The sequence below is a fragment of the Lagopus muta genome, chromosome 12 (assembly GCF_023343835.1).
Source record: "Lagopus muta isolate bLagMut1 chromosome 12, bLagMut1 primary, whole genome shotgun sequence".
NCBI classification, from domain to species: Eukaryota; Metazoa; Chordata; class Aves; order Galliformes; family Phasianidae; genus Lagopus; species Lagopus muta.
In genome coordinates this window covers 5911825-5925390 of record NC_064444.1, presented here as the reverse complement: position 1 = coordinate 5925390, position 13566 = coordinate 5911825, and positions in this window count along the sequence as shown.

Sequence of the window (13566 nt, the reverse complement as noted above, 5' to 3'; positions counted from 1 at the left end):
GTCCACATCTTACTATATGCCATATTGCATATCTTAATGCATACGCTATTGTTTGCTATCTTTAACCACTTGAAAAAATGCATAATAAAAATATGAAAGGTGACAACTGCTTTTACAGTTTATTTTGTTTTGGTTGGGGCTGTGGAGGGAGGGAAGGAGAAGGTTCAATGAGTTTTATATCTCTTGCCCTATTTAATACTTCTCCCTGAATTTCTCTAGGCCACGGAAAGCTTAGTGTATGTGTAATGGAACTGAACTTTGCTCCTCAGAATCATTAACATCATTCTCTCAGCTCCAACAATCACTTTAAGGAGAGAAGAGTGTTATTCAGCATTCATGAAATCTTATAATGCTCATCTGTGGTTGAATCTGTACCAATAGCACTGGCATTCTTTGCACAGTGAATCCTTACTGACTTGCTGCTATTGAACTAGAAGCTTATTTAAAGTGGTCACAGCATTGTTGGCAAAAGGTTAATTTTTTAAAAGTGAATTTGTCTGCAGTTGGGAAGTTATCAGGTTGCCGGTTTATAAATCGCAGATCTTTGAGCAGCAGGGATGAAACTCCTATAGAAGTAGTAGTTGGGTTTTGAAAGAATAGTTTTTATTTGTCACTGTTAAACACCTGTGAAATTACTGAAGCATTTGTAAAAAAAGAAAACAGTGCAACTTTAAGCACTTGATCATACTTGTATGAAGTTTCTCTCAATTCTAGTGTACGTAGGAACAGAAAATAATTAAAATGAGAACGTTGTTAACTAAAATAGGGCAAACCAATTGGACCTTTGATTAGTAAAGAGGTACTGTGAGCCATAATTACTAAATTACTAAATTCTCTCAGCAGAATTATTTTCTTTCATTCCTTAATGGAATCGGCTGCAGAAATCGTACAAATGGTACGAATTCAAACTGCACTTTGTTTTTATTTCTTAATGTGTGGAACTGTAAGAACAGGAACAATAGTTACAGCTGTTACTCCTGTAGATATTGAGTCAAAACATTTGAACTACTAGAAAAATGGGCTTCATAGAGGTCCACACAACCAAAAGTCCTTGAGTGATCTGCTCTAAAGCCACTAGAATTAATGCTTTTCATTCTACATAATTTTATTGACACTAATTTTGAAATTTGGGAAGTTCCTTTAACTAAAAAAATTCTCCAGACAACCATCTGGCATCTGAGTTCCCAAACACCCCCTGTGAGCACAAAAACAATAGAAGGAAACAATTGCCTGCACTACAGCTGCAATTCTGCAAGTTTCACAGTAGCTAATGGGAGATTGTTTCTTTGGGCAATCTTTAGATAAAACTGCCACAGTTCTTGAGGCAGAAATGAGAGGAAGATTCCATCCTACAGTTCTCATACCTAATGAGTGTCCTGTTCACACTCAATTTCCTGCCTTCAAGAGGGAAGGAGTGTGCCCCAAGCAGAGAGAGCATCATGAACTCTGGTATTTCCCTGACTGACACTACCTGTGTTCAAGAGCTGAAAGCGTGTTTCCCTCATCATGGAAAAGTGCTCTGTTGAGTTGGACAGCGCTTCAAAAGGGAGCTTACAGCTGTTCTGCACTTTGTATTTGTGAGGGAGATCATGACTATACATTATGTGAGATCAAACTTGTTTCCTGGGGGTGATGGATCTTTGCCTGGTGGTGCAGGGAAGATGTGTAAACTGAAAAAAATCTGGCAAGTACCTTGTTCTGATAATTTCCTATTAGAATGCACTCTGCTCTTTGAATTAGTTCACAGCCTATGTCAAATAATTCTCCATCGTATTACAGATTAAATTTTATGTATCTGAAAAACAGCCTTTTTGTTCCATGGAGCAAATGCCTTGCAGCTTAACACTGAATGTTACAGTGCCTAAAGTCTGTCTCTTTAAAGTCTGTCTTTAGAGTAATGTAATAAAGCCCTTACCAAGAACTGGGTGTCCTGTTCTCTCTTGTAGCATAGCTGAAAATTATTAAAAAGACATGTATTTTATTTTGAACATAATGAATTAAAGGACCCCTTTATTTTGAATAATTGATTGCAAATCATCTGGCCTTTGTAAGTACAGTGTGTTAATAACATAGCTTCCAATCTGAAAAAGTCTTTTATATTTATTTACCCTCTGTGTTTATTCTTGTGAACTAATCAGTAAGGTCATTATTCAACTGAAAAAAAGCTATTGAAAATATATTCCAGAGTACAGTCTCTAATTATGGGTATGCAATGCTAATGTGACAGTAAAATGAGTGCAAAGGCTTAGATCACATTAGGAAGATTACTGATATAAAGCTAACTAAAAATAAGTAGCATACAGTTTAACGTGAGCTGTTAGTCACTCTTTTAGTTAAGGTGCAGTGATTCAGCATTTAAGATTTCTATATTTTTGAGTGCTCAATTAATCAGACTTTTGGTATTTCGCTTTCATGTGAAAATTTACCGTGTATCTGAATGGGATGAGTAAATTAATATTTAACAATTATAATAAAGAACATTTAGTGAAATAGCTTTAAAAGGTCAATACTATGTGGCAGCAGTTTTGTGTCGGAAAAACAAATCATTTCATTTCAAGAAGATGGGTGTATGCAGTTTAATTTAAATGCCTGTCACTGTTGCATGGCTAGAGTTCATGCAGGGTTAAGGCTCTTACAATTAGATGAGAATGTAAATGTTCAAGAAAGGAGATTATTTATATTCAGCCTATGCCTAAGTTGTATAAGCAATGAAAATTTGGAGATGGTTTTGTCTTTCAAGCACAAGCTCATGTGAGTGCTTACATGCCAATGTGTCTGATGTACTTACTGTGATTTTTTTAGTAGGTTGCCATAGCGATGCAGCTTTCAAAACAGTGTTAAACTATCTCCAGAAAAAAAAAAAAAAAACGAAAACATTATCATAAAAGGGTCCATAGGTAATTCCTCCTTCTCTCTAACCTTACCACTTCCAAAATCTAATCTTAGAAATAAGAAAACCTGAAAAAAGAATCACATTTGTTTCTGATTCCTTGCAGAAGCTACAGTTTCGTAGCCAGAATTTCCATTAGTGTGTGAGATTCTGAGTTGCAAATTAGATTTCTTTTTTATTGACAACTAAATAGTAAAATAAAGGCTTCATGTTTGTAATTATATTTCCTGTACCATACGGTTGTCTGTTCCTTTATACTTAGATGTAGGCTAGGTTCTGCTTGTTGAAGTGTGCTATAAAGGAAAATATCCAGCTAATAATGAAACACTAATGAAGAATAATCATCCCGTTTGTCAGAACCTGCTGAAGGGGAACGGTTGTTCAGTAGCTAGCTAGAGACTCATTTTTTTGGACATGCTTACTTCTAAAGGATTGCTGAATTCAGAATGAGAATGTCCAGCTGTGACCATTCACTGACAGAAGTCTGTAGCAGAAATGCTAAGTGATGGCCTGAGGCAGTGATTGAGCACCTGGTGGGAAGGCAGGGCCAACCCAGGGGAGCTCAGGTGCATGCAATGCATCTGAGTGACGAAGAGTAGAGCCAAGATCCACCCCTTCCCAGACTTCATTTAAGGGTTGGCAGTGGAGGTGATGGCATCTCTTACTGGAGATTGCTGCCTACCTGAAGCCTTCCAAAGGTAAGCAGCTCTTTTCATTCATTTCTGTGGCTGCTGTGTTTGTATTTATTCTCATTTGCTGTAATTAAAGACTTTGCCATCCTGCTATTATCATTCAATTGTTACATTTATTACATCTTTGTTGATCTCCAGTCTTTTGTAAGCCACAGTTGGACATGCAGTGTTACAGATACACCTCTATATTTCATCTTACAGCTGCTGCTGTGTTTGTCTGCTAGCCCAGTGGCTTTAAAATATTTGCATGAGGAGCTGGCATCCCCTTTTATGTTAGTAGTAAAACTAGAACTAATGGCAGCAAACATGGGAACTGCTCTTCAGTGGAAAGCTAAACTTGCCTCTGATATCATCATAGTCTTCCAGAGCTTCTTTAAGAGGCTTGTTGAAATAGAAATGAATAATCTTGGACAGAAAGCTCAATATGTGTTGGAAAGATTAACGATATAGAGATGTAAATCTCTATTTAAATAGATTTGTAATAAAAACTAACACCTATAGGATAGGACTTGACAAGCCAGACATTTAAATACTGTTTATTTCATTCTCCATTTTAAAGAGAATGAATGGAAGAATTTCTAGTAATTTAATTGCAGCTGGTCTGTATTTGGCATAAATCTCAATAATTTTATTGACTTAGGCACAGCTGTACGAAATTACATGCTCAAGACTTTAGTTTGTACAGCATATCAACTTTAACTGATAATATATATTATCACAATTATATTTTATCTTGTAACTTTCATTATTTTCTCTCTTAACACTGGCATAATAATCCTGTTTGTTTAGAATATTGAAGTTGTTTTTTAAAGTATTAGGGGACATCCTAAATCTAATAACAGTGTATTTTTAGATCATCTATAGTACCAATTTGCTGATATTTATGGGAACTCAACTGAATAAAATGGGAGTGCTATATTTCAGTGCCAGCTTTCATGCTAAAAATGGAAGCTATACAGAATTTATTGTTTACTTTTGTCCACTAATCAATAAATTGAAGGTAAAGTAACTAATGAATTAATAGCAAACGTAACCAAGGCAGTGGTTGGAAGACTGGAACTACTGTTATCAGAAAGGCAGTTATTTTAAACACCTGGTATTGAATTGTTCCTTACCTGAGTAATTCTCTACATCATCAGGCACAAAATGGCTAAAAGGAAGCAAATCTTACTGACTGAGAGCTTGTAACAGGCTTGTGAAAGCCTGTTAATGTGAACTAAGATAAAGGCTGCAAAAAGAGAAATATCATTTGGAGGCCAAGAGCGTAGGATTTCTGTGACTTAGGAGCAGGATCTGTCTGATGAAGGGAAACAGCAAAACACTGGTGTGGTTATGATTAGATTTCCCTTTCAATAAGGGAAAAAGGAAAAAAAGAATTTGTAGGATACTAATGGCAGAAGAGAGCTGTGCTCTGGAGAGAAGGGATGAGCAGCCAGCACTGCATGCGCACCACAAGAGGGTGCCACCTCCCAGGTGCTGCACAGCAAGCCTGGCCAGGTAAGACTCATATCGGAGTGGGCAGAACAACGTCCTTAAATAGGCTCCTGTGGTCCGCAGGCAACCAGGTATGGGATTATCCAAACAGTGTTATTTAAAGCTGTTTGGAACAGGGCTGTATACTTCTATCTCCTCAGCAGCACAACTGACCACACAGCTGCCTTTCAGTGTAGCTTGCATTATGACATGGGGAACAGCATCAACCCCATTTGCTAAATGGTTTTCCTGGAATGTGTTTGAACATGCTAGAAAGAATGGTGCTCTTCCACTTCATTCAGATGAACTGTACAGCAGTGGCTGAGCTAGATGGAGATATGCTGTAAGCCTGGACTTGTGCTTTTCCTTCAGACTGAATAGCAGATCTCTAATATCCATAGCCTACCTTGCTCACAATGTCTTATTACTGCATTATAAGGCTGTTTAGTGAAGCCGTGGAAATGGATAATTGATTTTCTTAAGCCCTAGTAATGAACGATAAAGTGCACTCAACTAAGAAAAATGTTTCTATCAAGCAGGAAAAAAAATCTGTTGAGTCTGAAAATGGTCTTCCAAATATTTTCCTGTTATTAAAAATTGTGATACTGATTTTAATTATTCAAACTTGCTGTTGTTCTCACTAGCTGTGACTAAAGATAACTGATTGCCACATTACTTTATGTACTGCATTGCTCTGAAATTAGGACCATCAGTCAAAATAAATACTGGAATAAAACCTCACTGGATAGAGCTGTTAGATTCTTCCCAGATAGTTCACAAGGTATATTATTACATTTTAACAAGATACATGTAACTGTGTATTTGATGTCTTCTCTCTAGGTTGTGTGTATCTTGCCCAATTAAAACACCAAGTCATAGGAAAATAAACAAATTTAATGAAAAACCACCTAATTCCCTAGCTTGTTTTCTCTCATCTTTTTTGTTGTTGTTGTGATTTCAACCTTCTAAATCAAATCATGTGTACAAGCTGGGTTTCTGAAGTTTAATTTTCACTGTGATTGCATCTCCTTCATGCCCATGTGAGCGTTCAGAGGCCCTGCTTAAGATCTGAGCATTTCTGTCGAGCAGAACATTGGAGAAGTTTTGCTCTTGAACCTTGCTTTTTGAGAAATGTTAATTCAGAAACGATTGGCGACATAGGAGTTTCTCAGTAATGTCTGCAGAGGCAGAAATGCAGCTGTGTTCATTCTGTTGACCATTTTGAGCTTGGCAACTGTGCAGCTTACAGCCTGCATTTTGTAAATATTTCATGTACTTATTAAACATTAAGGCTAATTAAGCAGGACAGACAGATGTTCACAGTTTCTATAGGGGGCAGTCATACAGCTCCCAGAGCTTTTTTGCAGAGCTCAGGATCTAAAGGTGCTTCAGTCACATTTAGGCACCATGAGTCAGCTCTGCAGCTGGTGGGAATTAGTGCAGTTTGAGAGATGCTGATGATTGTCTACTGTGTGAAATTGTCCATTAGAAAAGTAAGCGTGTTAAATTGTAGCTTTATTCAGTACAAAAATGTGCTTTGTTCAACAGCTTGACAAAATTTTGCTTGCTTTCAGTAAGACTGCTCAGATGAGTAGGACCAGAGCTCTTATTGAATTGGCAGTCCAAATTCTCTCCCAAGTGCCTGTCAGAACGAGGCCATCTATGCTTAAGCAGAAGTCAGCCTTTCAGCCACCAGCACGGAGCCTCCTGGGCCACCTCACAGAGGAGCACTGAATTCCCTTACACCCTGGGCAGCACAACTAATCCTTTCTGCAATTTCTCATAACATTTCTGGAATTCTTCAGAACAATCATCAGTCTTTCGCTTCTTCGCTATATAATTAAACTTTCTCAAGCCTGAGTTCTTTCAGTGTGGCACTTTCCATTGACTTTCATATGTGTCTGAGAATAATACACTGAATGTTTAGGTTTTGAGCTTTCACTGTAGTACAGTGGGGTGATGCATCTTAAAAACAGGCAGAATGTATGTCTGCTTTCCAAGTGAGGGTTGTATCTTAAGTAAATGCTTAGTCCATTCATCTTTTTCTGTTTGAATCAGACAGCCCAGAAACATGGAACTGCACTGTTAACTCCTGAGACTGCAGTATTTAAGCTTTATGTGGGTCCTTGGAGGTGGTTAATAGTGGGATTTTGGGGAAGAGTTTTGCACTTTATCTATGTGTTATTACAGGAGGAAAAAAAAAAATACTGAAGGTAGTGAAATTTGTGTAAACTGTTCTGTGCAAAATAGTGCACACACGTTAAGGGCCACTTAAGACTCTTCTTAAGATTCAAGTGTGGTGTAACTGAGGATTTCCCTGGTCAAAATAGGTCTTTGTTGTATATTTGATGCTTCTTTCAGAATCAGAAAAAATGGTGATGGTGCAGAGTCTGTCAGGTGCTCTGTTCAGATTGGCATGTACCTTTGTGCTTTGCTGTTTTATTTCTCTTCTGTCTTCCATTTTATGCCTTCCTCACCCAGGCTCCACTTATTGCTGTTGTTAAGGCACACCTTTTCTGACAGATAAATACACAAAAGGTGAAAGATGGACCATAGAAATTGATGCTCTCTAACATTAAAAAAAAAAAACAACCAACAAACACAACCATTGTTGACAGATGATTGTAGATGGATGCTATCTGTTCTTTATATTGCATTTAGTGCCTCAACTTGTTGTAACCTCAACAACTTTCTCATAAGGAATCCTTCATTTTTATCTATTTTCTTCCATGCTTTGTGTTTTGAGGGAGGTATTGGAACAGTTATTCCTTTACAAAGCAACACTACATTCCTTTGTAGTGAAGGTGATTAAAGCTTAGTTCTGACCTGAGCTTTCCTTAGGTATGTCAATTATTCCAGAGTTCATACATCTTCAGTGAATGGAGGTATCTAACTTAAGTTGCTATGCTGTGTATTTATAAAAGAGCCTGCATTATCCAAACCTGCTAATTTAGAGACAAGCTCAGACTATCATATTTGATTGCGCTAGTTCTATTGGCAAGCAGGTTGTTTAGTGTGTATTTATCCACAAACTGCCTTTATTTCTTTTAATTTCAGTGGCACTTAAAGGCAATTCTGGAAAGGTGACCTAATTGGTCTGGTGGGTAGAGGGGGAGGAGAAGGAGGGAGAAAAGGAAGGTGGCAATGACTTGGCCTGAGTTCCCGCACTGCCAGAAGCAGCAGCGCTCCTATTATGATTGATTCTACTTGAGATGCTCAAGAGAAATGAGCAGTATATGTAGTTCCACATTTCCTTCATTGTCCAGCTGAAAGGGGAGGGGGAAAGGGAATGGGTGTGTGAGGGGGAATTCATTTGCACATCTACTCAAAATGCTTTGTGCGGAGGTAAAGATGATTCGGAGGACATGAGCTGCTGCAGCATACAGATGTGTTTGTTTAGTTAATTGAGTTGTCATGGCAACTACTTCATCTTAACTACCACAGAGTATAGGTTGTCACTGGCACCTGATGACTCTAAACAAACCATTATACTTCCAACAAAATCAGGAAACTGTTTGGCTGCGTTACAAGTTAAAGAATGTCATTTTGATGCCCCCCAGAACACACAAACAAAATCTGACTTACTTTTTAAAAGCAATTCACCACAGCTTCTCACTGGTAGCATTTTTCTGGCTCATCCAGAAGAGCTCCCACATCATCCGGTAACTCAGGAAACATGAAATGACACAGTTGCCCAAAACCTACAAAATAAGTCAATCTTAAGAGAACGATGGTGCTCAGATGAATCTCTGAATATGTAATATAGCAGGGTGAAATATATTGAAATCTGAAAAAACAACATAGAACAGCTTGAAATTGAGTCAAGACCTGAATTTCTGGTGGAGGACCAGCCCTGCCCAAGTGGTGTTCTATCACAGCCCTCTGCTTCCTCTATGTTAGCTGGAAGCAGAAAAGGGGAAAATAGCTCACAGCAGGAATCTCACACCTTTGCTTGTGCTCAGCTTGGCACGCAGACTGACAGATATTTAAGAGAAGTGAGGGCTATGGTACCCCATATGAATAGGTCTGGAAAAGAGATTGTTGGCTAAAAATGGGTAGAAGCTGTTCCTCTAAGTTCTTGCTGGATGGATGTTTATTTCCATGTGCCTGACACTCTGGGGTGTTATAAGTCACAGAGTTCCTGGTGGGGTTCAGTGTGGCCTTGTAAGCAGCTGGGCCAACACAGCTGAGGCAGCAGCTCTTGGAAATGAGCAGTGAGCTGCTGAGGAAGGGTAAGTGGGAATACATACTGGTGCTGGAGACTTTGTCTCCATGAGTTGCAGATTGATTTATAGTTTGTCAGTTCCTGACAGATTGTCTCCCAGAACTCTGTGTGGACTAATCTGTGTACTCTTCCTACCCAGCTGTGAGATAAAATGTATTAGGCTAATTGAAAAGAGCTTTACCTTGCTAATGGAGGGTTGTGGAAGTGCAAAATCTGCTACAGCAGCTCAGAGGATAGAAAGTAACTCAGCAAGGCATGACATTGATCACATACATAAATCAATGAGCAGAGAGCTGCAAGGTGTGACCTACAGGTTGTTCTAAGCTCTGTCACTGATGAGCAGCATATGCAAGTTGTGTAGGTGGTGACCCCAGGGTCATCAGCACTGGATAATGTATTGCAAGTCCTGCACAAGGACTTCCTTCTTAGATGGCACTGTTCAAAGCAGAGCAGACTGTGAAGCACGTCCTATAATTCCATCAAGAAGCACATACATTAAGGGTTGGGATATGCTGTTATTTAGGCTGGACTGACCCTCTCAGAAGGTCTTTTTCCCAATAAAGGAATCTCCTGCTCTCCATAAGGAAACCTATCTCCTGCCTGAGATAACAGGAGCAGGAAAAATCAGAACCCAGCAGAAACCTATTTCCTGATTGTTCTTGCCTACAGAACCTCAGACCACTGAACTTTCATCCTGCTGCCTTAAGGGTATGTTTCATTCATATAGGACCTACATTTTCAGAATTGATTTACTAATGTTTTTTTGACAAAATTCACGTGGCTTTCTCTTTTGATGTACTTGCTTCCCAGGAAGTGATACCAGATTCTTTTGCTTAGGTGCAGTGCCTGCCCTCCTCACTCCTTCTTGTTTCCATCCATGCTTCACTCTCAAAATGAAGCATGTTCAACCTCCCCCCAGCATCCTTTTAGCATTTATTGCCATAAGAGAAAAATCTTACAGTACAGTTTAGAGCAGTATTCATCTCTTGTGAACCTAGCTGATACTTTCGTATAGGTTCTTCTCCCTCTTTTAATTTGATTAGCATAGCAGCATCTTTATCATCTCTAAACTGCAAGAACTTGGAAGTAATTTAAGGTTTCTTCCATCCTCCTGCTAAGGGGGGTAACTGAGGTGACTGAAGGTTTGGCATCTTCTTAGAAAATTTCCTCCTTTCGTGGTCTTTTGGGACTACGTGGGCCATCCCCATTGATTTCACGGACTTGGAGGAAGTTGGATGACATTCAGCAGCAGTAAGTCTGATGCTGCAATTTAACCAAGATAGCATTGATATTTGGTTTTGATTTAGTAACTCAGTCCTTTCTCCCAATTGCAAGGCCAACCTACGTCACCTGTATGTGGGACTCCAGATACTCCTTAGCATCTCCACGTTTAAAGATGGATGCTGGCTAGTTTCCTGTCATGAAAGGATGCTGCTTAGCTCATAGCTAAAATTTCAAGCAGAAAAATTTGTGTATTTTTCTTATGCAACAAAAGAAGGAAGAGCTTTTCTCTTTGATATTACAAAACAATCACTTCCTGAGAGATCTCAATTTCCTTCATACTAACTTTGCTCTCTATGTTAACCCTTTCTGACTTTTATTTTTCACCTGTAGATGTAGACAGCATTTGAATTCTCACTTTAAAAGGATAAGTGAAATGCCTGCACGTGTGTGATCCACCTGCCATGAGCTAACACTTCCAAGGAAAATACCCTTTCATCAAATTTTCTAAGCCCTTTAACAACAGGAGTGCTGAAGAATCATTTATCTCAGTTGTAACCTTGCTATGCAAGGCTTACATTAATTCCATCTCCAGAAAATCACCTTTCTTTAACAATTAGTTGATTAATGTGGAAAAGTACATCGGAAAATAAGCCTGTACTTCATCAAAGCCCCTAGGAAACAGAATGGCACAGTCAGTCCTCTTCTGCAAGTAACAGCAAAGCAGCTCCATTTCAGACTACAATACTTGTTGTTCAGAAGTCTTGCCTCAAGGCAAACCAATCTCTTAATAAGCTGGGGATGAGGGCTTTGTAGGGGTTTTTTGTTGTTTTTTGGCTGTTTTTATTTTTCTTTCAAGTATCATCTGATAGAGAATAGAAAAGAGTGAAATGTGTATGGAAGAGATAATTAATAGCCTGATAAACACACTCCAAAGAAAGCAGAACTGTGCTGAAGAGCATCCTGTTCCTTTCCTCAAAGGCCCATTAGAGAGGGCACCACTGAAATGGTACTGAAAGCTGCATCAGGAGGTTGTGAGGTGAAGAGTTCTTTGTGTTGTAAGCCCAGCAGAAACTGTGCTGTGAATTTGTATAATGCCTTCAGGTCTAAATCCAAGCCAGAAGCACCACTGCTTCCAGACCAGCAATGCTTACATCCTGTGCCACTGGACTGTAACTTAGAAATGCACAAAACAGCTCAGCTTTGTAAACCTAACAGCTTAATTCTGTTGTGGATTGCTCTGGTTTGTTTCGTTTTCAGCACACTCAGGAGGCACCTGTGTTATAAGTACTTAGTGAGGAAAAAAGCACAGCTCACAAAGCCATTCAATAGACTGTAGTTTGTTGAAGAAAACTTTAATCAGAAATACAATGCATTATTAGATGCAATCAGTCTGGAAGACAACAATCACAGACAGATGCTCCTGACGATAGCACTGTACCATAACCAAGAATATCACCTCCTTATATCCACTACAACAGCTGGAGATCCTGTTCAAACATAATCCCATGATGGTTGAATTCTCATCCTGTGCACTTCAACTCTGTGATGCACTTCAGTGACATTTTTTTCACAAGCTTTTAACAAGTTACTTGGGTTCCATAATTGCTGAGACCGAACTGAGTCAAAATGCCAAGCATGATTACTCTTTTTCAGTGCCTGGAGCCACACTCCAGTGCGTAAGGCACTGTGTGCATCCCCAGACAGCTAAGTGGACAGCTACTGACCATAGTGCTTTCAAGAGCAGGTCTAACAGCTGCGATGATTTTTAGCTATGAATTACCTTAAAGAATAAAGTTTGAATAATGTCTGAATGCGTCTGGTATTCCCAGATGGCATTGTAATATCCTGAAAAAAATCTAAGGCTATTGGGCATTTGAACAGTACTACATGGGGGCTGTGAAAGTCTATGACTGGTCATTATTCGTGTGGGGTAAATAAACAGGGAAATAAGTCACACAGAATCGAAATGATGGAGTCAGGACAGCCAGTCTGCTCACATTCTGAGCCACACTTCTAGGCAATGACAGTCCTAATGTACTCATCTCCCTTAACCTTGCTCGTGGTGATTTACTGTTCCTCACTCAGTGGTTGCACAGGCAGCAGGGGAAGAGACCAAGTGGTAATTTTTTCCTGCACCAAGTCCCCAAACAAATGGATCGTATGGCTCTAATAAAAATAGTCATAAATGAAGTTTTTTTGTTAAAACTTCATGATCAATGATAATGTGATCAATGTATTTGATTTCTATTGTATCCATCACTGAAGTACCTGAACACAATTTCTGCACAAGACAAATGAAAAAATAATGAAGAAATGAAAGTCCGTGTGGTCACAAGATAAGTCACATTAGCATACGTTGGCCATGCCAAATCTTCTGTGACTGCTTTGTTTTCTTGTCCTTTTTAATTTAAAATGCAATTCCTGATGGCTCTGAGGAGCTTAAAGCTGCTTCTGTCTACTGAAGGGAAAGGTACAGGTCTTTGCAGTGACTACAGACAGAATGGCTTCTTTTGCCTTTATGATTCATACATTGCTGCACCAGTAAGAAAAAGCCCGTGGCCAATATAAAACAAAATAGTTACCTCAATATGAATAAACATGGGGAAACAGAGATTTCTCTTGGCTGCAAAAAGCAGACAAAGAAATAAATCTAGCATGCTATATTGTTAGAGGCTCCTTTGCAAACATCTTTGTTAAGATAGCCAGTGCACGGATACAGGGAAAAACAAATCAATGAGGGCATTTTCCTATTGATAAGAGACGTTGTGGACTACAGGTTGGAACAGTGGCTGAAATACGTATTCGGGACATGCTCTCAAAGGACAAAACACGAGATGCATCTGCTGTCAAGCAAGATGGAGGCTTCATAGTGCATAGTGCTGGAAGGAGAAATGTTGAATAAGATGGAAAAGTGAAGAGAGTCCCGAGGATTTGTTTTTCACCCTGTAATAAACAGATTTTTTTTTTAACAGAAGATTTTAAAGAAAGCAATATTTTAGAACACAACATAAAGACTGCACAATTTTTTTTGCATTAAAACAGACAAAAAAGCCCCATTGTTT